General features: G+C 34.8%; 1 protein-coding gene and 1 pseudogene across 2 annotated transcripts in view; both read left to right on the plus strand.

The window, feature by feature from the left end:
- LRRTM4 (leucine rich repeat transmembrane neuronal 4) overlaps positions 1-16841 on the plus strand; it is a 758612-nt gene that overhangs the window by 235708 nt on the left and 506063 nt on the right. The gene's annotated exons all lie outside the window — the stretch shown is intronic.
- LOC123812006 lies at positions 1445-2430 on the plus strand (annotated as a pseudogene).

The following is a 16841-nucleotide window of genomic DNA, read 5'->3' on the forward strand; positions in this document are numbered from 1 at the left end:
AGAGAGAGGTTGGAAAAAAAAAAACAGCAGAGGTGGCAGGACTGAAACCTCCTCACGGGGAGCGATGGATTTTCATGTCCGTGGATAAAGGGTAAACGGACCAGCATGACACTGTCACATTGCCGCTGCAGCACAGCCGTGTGGTGCATGATGCAACAGGAGGAAACTTTCACAGAGTTTGTCTGGGCTGGAGAGGTCACAGTGACATGTGTCCTGTGGAGGTTAACACAGCAGCAGGAGAAGGCTCTCGTGTGGAGCATGCGCCAGGCTAGTGAAATGTGTGGACAGAGGTAAAGTCCTCCCGTTTGCTTCCAGAGTGCATGGAATTTGGGGGGCCAAAGAAAGGTTTAAATAAAGGGCGAGCAGAGTCTTGGACCTTCAATGGCCCCTCACTTGCCTAGTCAGGGGCTGGCTCACAAAAAGCTGAGTTCCATGTGCTGTTCCCCGGGAATGGGTGACCTGGCAGTGGCCCATGGGACACCGAAGCTACGCACTGCATGGGAGGTCCCAGACCATGCCTTACTCTGTCTGCATCTGAGATCAGCACACGGATGCAAGGATAGATTGCTCATTGGCCCTAGGGGCTCCAGCAGCTTCAGGTGCTGGGACGCACAAAGGGAACCCCTGCATGACCCGCTGAAGTGGTCAGCAGCAGCCCCGAGCCCCAACATGAGAAGCTGCAGGGAGGCAATGGCAGCACGGGCCCTAAAAGCATGCACTCCAGGAAGGGAGCCTGAAGCCAGAGAGCCATCCGTGCAGCACCCTTGGGCTCTAGAAGAACAGATAAGGATGGAGCTGGATTTCTGGACACTGCTCTGGTTCTACTGGCAGCTGGGCTCTTTCTGCATTTTGCAGAAAAGATTGACCTGGAGTCAGGGAGCTTCCTGCTCTCCCAAACTGTGCAATGTTTTAATAAAGACCTTTTTCCTTCCCCGCTAACTTTTTAAAAAAGATTTTATTTATTTATTTTTAGAGAGGGAAGGGCGGGGGGGGGAGAGAGAGAGAGAGAGAGAGAGAGAGATCAATGCGCGGTTGTTGGGTTTGTGGCCTGCAACCCAGGTATGTGGCCTGACTGGGAATTGAACCTGCTACACATTGGTTCGCAGCCCACGCTCAATCCACTGAGCTATGCCAACCAGGGCTCCCACTAACTTTTGTTTTATGCTTGTGTTCAGTGAGAGATGGCCAAATCCCACTGTGCTCCATATCAAGTTGATACTGTTCGACATTAAAAATCAAGAAGTTGAGGTAGTAGCCTATTATTGAAGATTATAGCAGTAACCAAAGTAACATTAAAATTGAGTTGAGAGGTTTCATGGCCACCTTAAAAGGCTAGCATGAGTTTGGACCTGTGGTGCCCAGGGTCCAAAGCCCACACATGGAAACTTGGTGAGATAAAGTAGCATCTTGATTGTATAGGTAACAGCTTCTCCAGTTCCTGGTGATGGAGGCACCTGGGAGTGGTATGGCATAGATGACCTTGGAATTGGCCAACAACATACAGAAAGCCCAGAGTATTGATGAAGACTACAAGTACAACGAGAAACAGCAGCAAGAAATCCTGGTGGTGAAGGCCTGGACAAAGGATCACCGTTGTTTTAACTACTGCACAATCTCAGCATTGACTCTACTGAAAATGCTGGTGCATACCAGATCAGGAGGCAACTTGGAAGTGATGAGTTGATGCTGGGAAAAGAGGATGGTGAAACAGTGATCATTACAGCAGTTGCTTTGCCTGTAGAGGGCAAGCGCCTGAATAAAGGCCCAGGCTGATGCATATGAGCACATGGCCACATGTATAGAAAACACCTAATTGGCCACCTTGCAAATGCACTTGGCTGGCATCATAGCTGCCACCCTGGCTATGGCTGCTGGCTTTCTGGAATGGGTGTTACTACTCCACAGTGTTCAATCAGCAGTTCCAGGAGCTATTCTTAGCAGTGGAGATTGACCCAACAATAACAGTATTAACAGGGAAAGTGAATTTTGGTGCCTTCAGGACATACCCAAAGGGCTACAAACCTCCCACTGAAGGACCTTCTGAGTGCTAGACTTTCCCACTTAATAAAATAAAAGTCTATGCTACAGTGAAAACAATATTATGTCTTAGATGTTTCATATTTTGAGTCTTCTTTGGATCATAAATTGCTTGAGCTTTTGTGGAATAAATACTGGGGGGAATAAGCTCATTCCTCTAGCTTGCTTACTAATGCAGTACCACAGCTTATATCTTTGATTTTTCTGAAAATTAGGACAGTCAGAGAAGCCTAGCTGGGACAAGGGAGTTTCATGTTGGGTTTAGAAATGCATGACCAAAAGTTAGAAGACAGCCTTCCTAAAGCTACCTGAGACAACAGTAAAAATACATTAGAAGCTACCCATGGATTGATTTCTCAGGATAAACTGTTTAATCAAATTAACGTATCTTAAACAATCACTAAGTAGTATTTTTGCCTGAAAGCCAGTATAAGAAAAATACTCAAGGGGCACTTTAAAACCAGTTACCAAAAATCTGATTAGAAGTATTAGGTGCTCTGAAGTGTCCTAAACACTGATATCCTATAATAAAATGCTTTAAATAAACTGAAATGGTTCTTGTTGGACTGGAACTAAAAATGAATTAAGGGCATACGGTGTCTTTCAAAGTTCATTTAATATTATTATTTACCATCTGGGTTTTTTAAACATGAATTCATATTGTATTTCATTAACAATTAAAGAAGCATCCCATTTAACATCAACTGTTTCATTATAATGATTCTTTCCTTTTAATGTTTACCTATATAGAAGTAAACAAAATGCAAAAATCATGTATGTGTGTATGTGTATATAACAGAAGTGGCATGTGTGTATATATATAAACATTGACTTATTAAATTTTAAAAATACTTATAAGTCATGAACACTATATCATACACAAAGAGGTATTTCTAATTTGCTAATAAATTTTAATAAATAAAATCTGAGATACTAGATAGATAAATAGAATAATAAGAAGCAGAGCTGAGAAGCAAAAAATAGTAATGCATATTGCAGAGCAAATTTCAGGTTGGTCTCTAACCAATTTATATTTGCTTCTGTAAGATTTTGGAACCCAAAGTAGACTACCAAAATATAAGCAAGCACAACATAGACTCTATTTTAGAAAAGTATTTGAGATGACAGGCAGTTTTTACATTTACTTTTAAAATGATTAAGAGCATTAGGGATTTCATTTCATTGATTTCATTTCACTGCTTGGCATTTAACTTTTTTATTTAATTCTTTAAAAACTTCATCACTTTATAACCTAATGGAGAAATTTAAAAAAACTTTATTTGAATATTGGGGTCACATGTATTGAACTCTTCTCCAAATATAGTTGTTTCTCAGCTTGGAAAGGTAACCACATCACAGAAAATTGCATTATATTTATCCCTAATTGGCCTCAGGTTAACTGCCTTGGGAGGAGAGGAGGAGAAAGATATTAAGGATTTATCAATTGCAAAAGTGGAATAGTCATTTGAATACTAGTGTTATAACATTTGCATATCATTTTGGGATATATCTTTTCCCAGTGCCTCAGGTGTAAGTTAATGGAAACCATCAAGTTTAAGGTTTTGCAACACAAGGGCAATCAGCAACATCTTAAAGCCATAGTAAACTGGAGTAGAGCTATTATAAGGAGGTTGCACACCATCCTGATGTGAGCTCTTGTTTCTGCACCTGTCATTGATGAGTGAGCTGTCAGAGGCTGCAAGGTGCAAAAGGGCACAAAGTTTGATTTTTGTTGTTAGTTAACATGTCACAAAGACAATAAATATTAAAATTCCTTTTGAATTATACTTCTGTGTTTTAGAAATTTTGACAAATTTTGGATATTAACCCTTATCAGATGTACTGGTGAATATATTCTTCCATTCAGTGGGTTATCTTTTTATTTTGTTGATGGCTTACTTTGCTGGGCAAAAAATTTTTAGTTTGCTATAGTCCTATCTGTTTATTTTTTCTTGTGTTTCCCTTGCCTGAGGAGATATATCTGAAAAAATATTGCTATGAGCAATGCCTAAATATTACTGCCTATGTTTTCTTTTGTCATTTTTTTTTGGTTTCAAGTCCAACATTTAAGTCTTTAATCAATTTGATTTTTTTCTTGTGTGTGGCATAAGAAGGTGGTCTCATTTCATCTTTCTGCGCATACTTGTCTAGTTCTCCCTACACTGATCATTGAATGAACTATCTTTAGCCCATGTTTTTGTCTTCTCTGTCAAATACCTAACAAAAACCCTCAAAACATCCAATTGAAAAAAATGGGCAAAAGTCCTGAATAGATGACACTTCTCTAAAGATACAGATGGCCAATAGACACATGAAAAGATGCTCAACATCACTAGTCATCAGATAAATGCAAATTAAAATGACAATGAGATATCAACTCACAGCTGTCAGAATGGCTAACATCAATAAATCAACAAACAACAAGTGCTGGTGAGGATGTGGAGAAAGGAAAACAATTTTGCACTGTTGGTGGGAATGCAGAGTGGTGCAGCCACTGTGGAAAGTAGTATAGAGATACTTCAACAAATTAAAAATGGATTGGCCTTATGACCCAGCAATTCCACTTCTGGGATTTTATCTGAAGAAATCCTAAAACTAATTTAAAAGAATATATGCACCCCATGTTCTTGCAGAACTTTTTAGAATAACCAAGGCATGGAAATAGACCAAGTGTCCATGAGTACATGAGTAGATTAAAAAAAACAAACTGTGGTACATTTACATCAAACAGTGGAATACTATGCAGCATAAAAAAGGAATCCCTACCCTTTGCAACAGCATGGATGGAGAGCATTATGCTAAGTGAAATAAGCCAGCCAATGAAAGACAAATACTATGTGATTTCACTCATTTGTGGAATCTAATAAACAAACTGAACTAATGAGAAAAATAGAGACAACTTCAGAGGGGGGAGAAACATCAAGGTGAGAAAGAAACATTGATTGGTTGCCTCCCATAAATACCCTGAACAGGGACCAAACCTGTAACCTAGGTATGTGCCCTGGCCAGGAATTAAACCTGTGACATTTCCATGTATAGAACAACATTCCAACCAACTGATCCCCACCAGCCAGGACGAAACCTTTTTTTATTTTGAATGTAAGGCATTACACAATAAGCCATCTTGGCAACTTTTAGTAGTATAACAAAGCAGTGATTTTAAGAATACAGCAATAGCACTGAAAATGAATATTTTAAGGTATGCATTGACTTTCAGGGCCTATCAAATTTTAAACACTGAAACTGCTAGTGCCTAAAGCACTTCATTCACCACAATGTATACAAACTTTGAAACTGTTTTCAGGCATTAGTTTTAATAAACAAAGAGCAAGGTTGAGAAAGAAATTACTAAAAATAATTGTTTACCCTCAATTATTTCAACTACTACTTATATTGAATCTGTCTCTAAAATATATAAAGTTCAGGGAAAGGTCATACATGTGATTAGTATTTGAACGTTTTGACAATTTAAACTAAATTGCAACACATTTTTAAATTCTTTCAAGAACTTCAAAATCATTTGCAATTCCAATTTTATGTACTTTATAAGGTTTGCATTTGTAATGTAAAAATATAAGAAATTTTAGAAGAGGTGAACAAAATAGCCTAATTCATGCACAAGTCAAAAAAGAAAACTAAACAATTGATGTTGCATTCATATTGAATTAACTAGTTTTGAGTTTAAAAATAATAATTAATATCCTTACCCATCCATGCTGTCACAAATGGCAACATTTCATCTTTTTATGACTGAATAGTATATAGATATGTATATGTATATATATATATGTATAATCATGCCTTCTTTGTCCATTCATCTGTCAGTGGGCACTTAGGTTGTTTTCATATCTTGGCTATTGTAAATAATGCTGTGATAACTATATGAATACATATATGTTTTCAAAGTAGCATTTTCATATATTTTGGATAAATACTCTGAAGAGGAACTGATGGAAGCTAGACTTTTGGTGCTCAGCTATATTGTATATAAATACCAAATTATAATGTTCTATACCTGAAACTTATGTGATGTTATTAGCCAATTTATCACCACAAAAATTAAAAAAAAATTAAATAATACTCTCAGAGAACTGAGTTTTATTTTTATCTTTTCAACTTGAGTTCATATGGTCCAATATTCTCAAGGATTGCTGTGCATTAAAATGGTACTTCCTTTCATGTATGTGCATGGCATGATGATCTTAATATGAAGAATTAATCCACAATAATGAATAAAAGTACTGGTTAATTTAAACCATGTAATCCTTGGAATATTATAAAGTGACCTTAAGGGACATTGTTTTAGCCAAATTTAGTGTATCACCCTTAGAAAACTTGGAATCAAAAAGCCATTCATTTCCACCCTGGCCACAATATGCACTAACTACATGATGTAGGACAAAGCAATTACTCACTCTAAGCCTCAGTTTTTGAATATAATGTGTTATCATGTACTAGCTGCTCAGTACATGGTAGTTATTACACTAACACCATTACTAGGCATATGGCATTAATACACACTGTCCAGTGGACATTGTAATAAACCAGAGAGGTAAGAGCTATCCCCCTCTAGTTTTTCTGTCTGACTTTATTTACACTAACTCTCGAATATTATTTTAGGTACATTAATTGACTACTTTTTAAAAAATTATTCTTGACCATTTCATGTATAAAATACTTCCATTAAAGTAGCCTAGATGATGAACCACTTGCCACTAAACTCTGTACTTCTTCCTTTTGGATTCAGGAACTTGGAAATCATTCTTATGAGAAAGCCTTTCACTCATGTAACAAACTGTTGTTGGGTGTTTACCATGTGAACAGCACTGAGGTGAGAAGTGTGGAGGGTAGAACAGTGTGGGCTTCAGGGCACTGTCAAGTGGGTGTAGAGTCAGAGCCACAATCGGGCCCCCGTAGGCTCCCAGGACTCAGAGGGAGCATGTTCGTTCTCAGATATCACTTTTCCTTCTTCCCTCTCAAAATAAGTATATAGAAATCTTTGTTTTCTTGGAAATATAAATTATAACTGCCCTCTCTGCTAAGATTTCATGGCTTCAGTTAAATCTACTTTAAAATATATACCAATAACTCTGTGGCAATTACACTTTATAACAGAGAAGAAAAAGGGATTTTAAATAAGCAACTGAAACTTTCAGCTTTGTATTTTCCCTGGTAAGATTATAGAGGGGCAGGGCAGATAAATAGTATTGCAATCATTCAGAAAATAAAACAATTTTTAGGGCCTGAACAGAGACATAGTTTAGCACACATACCCTGCTGCTACCCAGTTCCTGGAAGGTTCCTCCTTTTCTGAGTTGTTTCCCCCATCATCCCCACATCCCTGTCATGAGTAGTGGCTTTCAACTAAAAGCTAAATTAAATTAGGACAGATTCTACTCACCCTAATATGATTTCCTCACAAGGTGACCTTGTTCTTTCCTTTCCCTAATATCTCCTTAGTAGCAATTCCCCCAGACCTAGTCAGAGTTGTATGTGTAGACATTTCACACAGAAGGACTGCAGAAATCTCAACTCTAAGGCAGTACTCTATAGCAACTCCACCTACTATTGTTAATACAGGTCCCTTCTGTTGTTAAAAAGAGTTCCCATGGAATACTAAATCAGAGTAAGAGTGAACAAATAATTATTAAAAATACCTCTCTGACCCCAGAAGGTAGGGACTGTGCTAGATACTGTTAATTACCTGTTTTATTTAATCCTCATGATGCCAACAGGTGTATTCGAACTTCAAACCCTATGTTTTTTCTTTTTGCATTGTCACAGCTGTCTTAGAGACAATCTTGAGCCCCATTCTTAATACTTTTGAGAGTCATTTGCAAATAAATCAACTTCTGAATGATCAGGTTTGATGGTTAAAAATAAACATTTAATATATAATTATTTAAATTTTAAAATAAAATTAGGTTAATCTACTATTTTGTGAAATAAATAAAAACAGCTAGAAAAGATGATGCTGCATTAAGTCAAAACTGAATAGTATTGTGGCACAATTCTTTATTTTTGTATTAGGTTTAAATTTTATTGCTGTAAATGTGGAACTCATTTTTTATTGTTTCTGATGGAACTTTTACTGCTCTGGTAAGAGTTTGCAGTGGTGAGTAGAAAAGCTTGTCATTATGTCTATCTGTTCCTCTGTTGCTCTTTTGATGCATAGAAATAAGCACATTTCTGCTTAGCTCTCTTTTTCTACCTAGATGACTTAGAAATGGAGAAACTATGTCTAAAATAGTTTTTCAGTGATTTCACCTGTTCTCATTTCTGGTGAGTCTGCCATTGCTTTCATTTTTCTGAGCTGCTGCTAGGCAATATCTTACCTTTCCTTTATTTCTTGTGGTTCCTTAGCTTATCCATGTTGCAGATAAGTTTTGAGTAAAGGTCACAGACACGCAATATGCCATTTCTACCCTGCGTTTTAATCTCTCTATGGCCCAAGAATAACCACGTTCAGTATGAATGGAGTAGGATACTATTAATTTTCAGTTCTATTAGCAAAAATTCTGCCCTACAGTTTAAACATAGGGAGAAATATAATTACATGAATGAATAGCCAGCTGCCTCCTGCATTTCTTTTGTGTCTCATGGGGCAGAATAAAAGTGACTGCAATTATAATTCAAATCTCAGAGGGATATTAATGTAATAGTGTTAGCATTAGCTTTCTTATTTTTAATAAAGTTGTGTTAATAAAAGGAATGACTCTGGTAATTTGTGCAACATTACAATTTATTGTAAGTAATTACTATTTAATATAGTCTATGTAACATAAAAACAAAAAGGTCTTTCTGGGACATATACTATTCAATGGGAAAACCTCAGGAAATGCCACTTTTATTTATTAAACATTTTATAATATTCTTTGTTGGTGGTACATACTTAAATAATTTTTAGGAAGAAGTGATTTATTTCTTTAGTTATGGTGTTATATATTTCAAATTTAATTACATTATGATACAAAGTCAAAATTGGAAATTTTTAACACTCAATGTTTATAAAATTTGAAAGCATAAAAATGATCCATTTTCTTACAAATCTGTTTAAATTGTAAAGTTAAATAGAAAAGTAATCTTAAAATTTCATGAAGTGTCTGTTTCAAATTATATTGAGAATGTATGAAGTGTGTTTTTCTATGATAGGTTTGTACTGTTAACCTAGACAAACTGAAAAGTACAAGTAGCTTTAAAAGAAACACTGTATGGCTTTGCATCCTATTTAAATTAAAAAGAGGAAAAATTCATTTATTCAGTGTCATTTAAGATGCTTTTCCTTTTATTACAACTGGGTATTCATTTTTTAACTTAGTTTTAACTATGAAGGCACAGACAGCATGGGATACTGCCAAATGCAGGTTGATGCCCTAGTCAGATACATGATGATAATGATAAAAAGCATGAAATGAATATGGGAGTGTGCAAATAAATACATGCCTCAAATCCTTTTGTAAGACACAGTAATCAGTCAATCAATGATAATATGCATGCAGATTGCATGCATCTGATTCGCATGCAGCAGCAGCAGCGATGTTTCTGAGCTCTGCCTTTGTGCTAGACACTGTATTAAATGGTATGTGTAGTTGTTACAATTTATCCTTCACTACAACCCTATGTACTATTTATTATAAACTCTATTTTATAAATGAAGATTTGAGCCACTTATTAAGAAATTTAACCCAAAGATAGTCATCCAGTTTTCGATAAAACTCAGCAACAATACTAGGTTGTAATACTAAATTGTCTTAACACTTAGCTATTTCCCCCCGCTTTTTATATAAAAAATACCTTAGGAATCAGATTAGATTTGAAAATATTTATATTTTTGCCTAGATATTAACACCAAAGATTAATAAAAGTTTTGTAGCTATGATAGCAGTTCTGATTAAAGAAAATGACTTGTGAATGTTTATTTCTATAAATTAGATGTAAAGTAACCCCACATTTTCCACAAGACATTCCTTTCATGTGTCCTATTACACTGCAAGGACTTCAAATAAACTTTTAAAAATCATCATCCCGTATTCCTTGCACTTGACGGCAGTGTGTTGCCATATTTCCATATATATGTCAACACATTTTCTTTGAAAGGTTAAAAATGTTTCTTCTCAATTGGTTAAAATGGATACAATCCTCTAGATTTCTTGCCCCCTTTTAGAGTCTTAGAGTATTTTACAATGGATAATGTGATAGTTTTACTGAAAGTTTCATGACTCCTGCACTCCACTTTAGAAATAGATGGTAAAAAGTACCAAATATTCTGCTACCACAAGAAAAGGAAACAATTTCCCAGTTCTTCCACTCACGAGACTGAATTTTGAAGTGTAATTATTTACCTCAGGGATCCTTTAGGAATTGTCCTACAGTTGAAATTGATTGTCTTTCACCACTCATAATGTGGTAGTGAAGAAAATGTAGTTGTGAGAATATATGTAAATATGCACCTATTTATATATATTAAATATATATAATATATATTTATACATACACATAGTGAGATATGTATATACATATAGTTATATATGTATACACACACACACACACACACAACATGGCAAGTAAGAAGAACCTGTGCATCTTTCTTCCTTCTCAACTGCAAACAACCATTAGAGTGTCATATTAAACTTTAATTGCTATTTCTATATTTGTTTTCAAATTTTTACTTTAGCCAAATTGGAAATTTCCCTTTATTTAATTAAAAGGAGAATACTGTTATATAATTGTACAAACATTTTTGCATATGTTTTATATAAATAATTGTATATGCCATCTTCTATATTGTTAGGTGTTTTTCATTGACATTAATCAGTAATACATATTTATCATAATTAGATTAGAATTACAATTAGTAGTACGGCAAGATAGTAAATTAAGCAAAATTCTTTTTTTCATTGGAAAATGAATACAAATATTGCAATGACTTTAAGTTATTTTTCCTCTGTAATGATAGCAGTAGGGCACTGTCTAATGAATGCAAAATTAATTAGTCAGCTGTAAATGTCATGAGATTAAATTATTGAGAGGATTGGCCAGTGCATTTTTAGTTTATGATTTTGGTTTATCAACTATCATAATGGTTTTTAACTCTGGCTTTGCATAAAAGTCGCTTCTAGAATTTTAAGAAAATGTTCATTCTTGGATTCTGCTATTTGAGGTGGTGATTTGGTAAGTTAGAGGTGATATCTGGAATTGATTTAAAAAGTTCCTTTAGTGGTTCTCATATGAAATAAGTTTATATGATGTTCCTTCATGATTAGATAACCTTTTCTGATGATAGACCCACATAGCACTCTAACTGATGTTACTTCCAATGACTGGTTAATCCACTTGTGTTTTGATCTTGGACTATTGAAAGGAAGAATTTACTCTTTTCTCTTTGAGTTCCTTATAAATAACATGTTTATCCTTCTTAATTCCCAAAGATTCTGCATATACTTAGAAATTTAAATGATATCACTTGTCTTGGGAAATGACACATGATTTAAAAAAAAGAAGAATCTCACTTTACTGTGGGTTTGCCTTTGGCACAAATGAACTAGTGCCATTGTAAACACAAGGCATTGTCATCCTAGATAGTCTGGAGAACCTTGACTTGATGACTAAGAGCAGCAGAAACACTGACATAGAAAACTTCTCTCATAGTGTTATTAATTTACTTGAAAATAATATTCTCTGGACCCTGTTATTACAGCAAAAGCCTAAGAATCCCTGGCATGACTGCCTTCAGAGATAGCATCTAGAGGCTTCTGAAAAGATTGTAGCCAGGCTTAGTAGAAACCCCTGGGTATAAATAGACCAAAGAACAAACCAGACTTCCTTCCTGAGTCTCAAGGTGTAAAAGAGAAGAAAACCTTGGCCACCCATGCATGAGGAGGGTGCCTAAAACCAACCTTCTAAAATCGACCTCCAGCTTTCTCTTTACCCCCACTCTCACTTTATAGATGAAACCCCTAAACAGAAGGCAATATTCTCATCAGGTGCAAAATAAAATGTGACAGCTATAGAAAAATTTCTGTAAGTCAAATAAGCAGTGTCATTACATTTTTGTAAACATTTTATAGAACTAAATAGGTCAAACTGTCTATTCTTTTAACTTAGTATGATGTAAAACTCTTATAAAAGAGAATTTTCTTAACAGTAAAAGGTAGAATGGAGCTTCTGCTATCCCCTTATGACATCCAAAATATTTAAATACAAATGCCACATAGATGCAAAAGAGACATAAAGCAAAGAACAAACTAGAAAACATCTCGTGCCAGAATACTGGAGGGATGTTCATGCATCACCTAGTGGAGCTGTGATGAAGATCGGGGAGTTGGCAGAAAACTCTCTCCTTTGTGCAGATTTCAGGTCTCACTTTATGAAACAAAAAGAGGCCTGGAATAGATTCTTCCCTCACAGCTTTCTGATGCAGCCAGCCCTGCCTACACCGTGAGCTTAGTTAGGCTCTGCCTCCAGAACTGTTAGAAAATAAATTTCTGTGACTGAAACCCCACAGTCTGTGGTATTTTTATGACAGACCTAGCAAATGAATATAATGATATATTAATTTTTTGATATTATTCTTGGAGGAGAAATGTACTTGTATCTGCTACCATGGGCTTGAAATTACTGATCAACATAAGAACTCCTAATTCCTTAAATAATGTAGGTTTTAAATTTTATAAAAAGTAGATCTTAGTAAGAAACATGATAAGTAATACAAACTTTTCTGATTAAAAAAGTCCTCTTAATATAAGGAAAAACAATTGCTAATAAATAACTACTTCTGTATCTAATATAATATAGCAGGGTACTGTAATATGTCAAAGAAAATAAATCATATTTGCTTTAAATTAAACACTTAAAAAAGAATGACCATATCTTCAATTCCAGAAATACATTATTAAATTTATAACAAGTGACAGTAATATAAGCACTATGGCTAGAAATGATAGTATTATTGCAACTATGTGAAGTTGACTATACCCTGGAAATAAGATGATATTGATCATCTGGAGTCATTTTATGTTTATAAATGTTTCATGACTATTAAGTAAACGGACTTTATATTTCCACATTTAAACGTTACTTAAATGGAATACATGAGTTGAATATAGAAAGTGATTGTATCTGGTGAATGTTTTGATTTTTCCAGTTTTAAAATATAGACAGTGGTAAAGTATAAATCCTGCATGCATTACCCTCTGCAACTGAGCTCAATTCTTTTCTAGTGTCATTTTAGTTCCTTGTTGCCATAGTTGTTGCTAAGAAAATGCGTTTTCTAAAAGATTTATAAATAATGATTGCAATGTTTTTAGCTCTTTGTAGTGAAATACAATATCCAATGCCTCTGAGAAGAATATAAATTCAAGCACCGGGGAGCCATTCAGGTCACACTTGAGTCTTGTTACAAGTAGGGCAAGAAAAGTGTCTCACTGGAATCCATTAATGTGCACTCTCCTGCCCACTCAGAAGATAAATTCCATGTCGTTAGTGTCTGAAGACATACATAAGACTGTCTTTAAGCTTTGTGTCTGCTATTGTTACTCCAACATTTTCTGAAACCAAAAAAAAAGATTGCATTTATTAATCCTTCTCTTTTCTAATATTGCTTCCTGTCATTATTCTTCTAAAGGCTAGATTAAAATATTTAGTTTATATGAACATATTTTGCCAAATGCATGCATTCTTAATATCTTTGAAAATTAGGTAAATTCTAAATTTTTATTATATCAAGGTATCAAGGATATCTATACTTATACATTGATTTTAATTATGGCCCTTGATATAAGTCAAAAGTATTCAAGAGCCATTTCCCTCATTATTTTTTCTCCAAATATCAGAAACAGTTTGTGAATAGCCGATAAGTTATTCTACATATACAGCATGCCGTCTGAAATAGAAAATGTATCAAACCCCAAAAATGGAAAATGGAAAATGATAATAAAGCAACATAAATGTCTACCACCCAGAAATAAAAAAAACATAATGTTTTTACACACCCATATGTAAACATGCACATATATATACATGTCTGTACATATATACATGAATATTATTTGGATGTATATTATGTTGTGATATATACATATACAATACTTGGCTAGTCTTGGCTGTGATGTGTAGTAACAAATCAGATTTCAGTGTGTTAACAACCAAGATTTATTTCTTCCTCAACACTATTCAAAAGAAGAGTTTGCTTCCCTTAGTCACTCAGGGACACTAGGCTTGCAAGTTTCCACCATTTAATGACATCACCATCCCCTCATGAGGTATTAAGATTTACCATGGCAGGAGAAGAAATCACTAGTGCTGCAGGGTCCCACACCAGCAATTACATGCTTTGTCCATAGTCCATTAGCCACACTTAGTCACATGACTCTGACTAATTGCAAAGGATGGACAAGTGTATTACTCCCACATTGCAAAAAAAAAAAAAAAAAAAGGATAAATGGATGTGAATAAGCACTAGAAAGATCAAACAGAATGTTCTTCTGCACAAGTACTCATCTCTTCTTCCATCTCTTATTCATCTTTGTTTATGCCTCTCAAAAATCCATGTGATATGTACAGTCCTTTGCCACATAGCGATGCTTCAGTCAAAGACAGATCATGTTATACTTACAGTAACCTCTTCCATTCTGTATTTATGCACCTCTTGTTGCATCACTTTCTCTGGTTCCTGATTTACTCTCACACTATTTTATAAGTTTAATGTAGCCTGAGTGTGCCATGTGGCTAAAGCCCACAGTCATTTACAATAATGTCCCAGGGTTCACATTCACTCACTGTCTCACCTGGAGTAGCTTCCAGTTCTGAAAGTTCCAGTTATGATAAGTACCCTATGCAGGTGTATCACTTTTGTCTTTTATACTTTATTTTTACTGTATATTTTCTGTGTTTATATATGTTTAGACACACAAGTACCAACCATTGTTTTACAACTACTCACAATATTCAGTATGGTCACATGCTGTACAAGTTAGTAGCTGAGGAGCTCAGGCTATACATGGAGCCTAGACATGCAGCAGGCTGTGCACCTAGTTTCTGTGAGGAGACTGATTACACACCAATGAAATTGCCTATGAACACATTCCTCAAAAGTTTCCCTGTTGTTGAGTGACACGTGACTGTATAGTTAACCTAAACTTTCATCTATTCATTTCTTGGTCAGTGGAGAATGTTTATAATAATATCAGTATTTTATGTTAATATATATAATCATTTTTGTGATTTTTTGATTTTCTATTATATGGATTTCTGGAAAATTGTTCACTTTATCTTAAACACTTACTACTTCCCCTAGTTTTTCTTTTAATAATTTGAGCCATGTATTGGTCAAAGTGCTTGGTACATAATGTGTCTAAGGAATGATACAGCTTGAAATTTTCCATTTCTGCTTCTTCTCTTGTATATGTTTTTACTTGGCATACACTAAGTTCTTAACAAATGTTAGCTTTTATTAATTTTAGTGATAATCATTTACTATCTGGGTCCCATTTTTACTGTGCCTTGTGAAAAATTCCTAAATTTTTTGTTTGATAATATTTTTCTCTTAATTTTCCATTTTGATTCTACTTCCCCAAAGTGTCACATTTTCCTAGTTGTTTCTATGAGAATTTGAAGAGGAAAAAATCAAACAAGCAAGTTCAATGTAGTGTCTTAACATGAAACTAAAAATTTTCCTCTGACACAAGATGGTATATTAAAGAGAATACTACACTTAAAGTCATATATGATCAGAATTTAGTTTCCAGTTCTGCTAGTAGCTAGTGATGCATTTTAGAGAAATGATCTAATGGAGATGAATGTTTCTTTTACCATTCCAAAAAATTAAAGAATAATAAAAGATTTGGATAACCATTATTAAATAGAAAAATGTAGACAGCATACCAATAGATAGAGGTTTTTCCTCTTCCCCCACATTTTACTCTTATTTGAAATCTTGAAGCACACAGGAACTTTACTAAATATTTGTATGTGAATAGTGTTATAATACTTTTAAGCTTTTGATCTTTACTGGAAATTATTTTAGTTGATATCAGTGAAAGTAATTAGACACACCTAGGTGATACAAAATAAATAATATTTTTATGTTGTCTTAAAATTTGAACTGTATATTTGAATAAAGAAGGTATCAAAATACACAAGGTAAAAATTTGAGAAACAAATAGTATAAATCAATGTTAAGAGCTTTGTTAACTTTTCATTTTCCAGTTCTTTTTTTAAAAGATTTTACTTATTTATTTTTAGAGAGAAGGAAAAGGAGGGAAAAGGAGAAGGAGAGAAACATCAACAAATGGTTGCCTCTCGAGTGCCCCCTACTGGGGACCTGGCCTGCAACCGAGGCATTTGCTCTGACTGGGAATCAAACCAGCAACGCTTTGGTTTGTAGGTTGGCACTCAATCCACTGAACCACACTAGGCAGGGCAAATTTTCCAATTCTTTCAGCAATACTTATTTGACAACACTTTATTTTTTACTCACAAAACCATGTTTTACAACAATCTAGTTTGGGTTGTGCCACAATTTTAATTAATCTCGATATGCTTAGTAGTAAGAAGCAATAAAGCCTTAGGCCCACTAACACAAGTACAGTTTTACTTTCATCTTCTATCTATATAATAAAGTCAGGTAATTTTTCTAGAATTAGGAAAATCTATGACAACTACTAAATATCATGCACTGGGAACCTACAGCTGAAGTTACTGTCCCTACCTTATTCAGCAGGTTAGAATGCTCAGATGAGAACAGAAAAGAGGCATGTAGCCCAGCAGTAATTCTTGCCTGTGTGAAGTTTGTCTTGAACTGAGAT

This window comes from Phyllostomus hastatus, unplaced genomic scaffold (assembly GCF_019186645.2).
Source record: "Phyllostomus hastatus isolate PE091 unplaced genomic scaffold, TTU_PhHast_1.1 phas_scaffold_78, whole genome shotgun sequence".
Taxonomy (NCBI): Eukaryota; Metazoa; Chordata; class Mammalia; order Chiroptera; family Phyllostomidae; genus Phyllostomus; species Phyllostomus hastatus.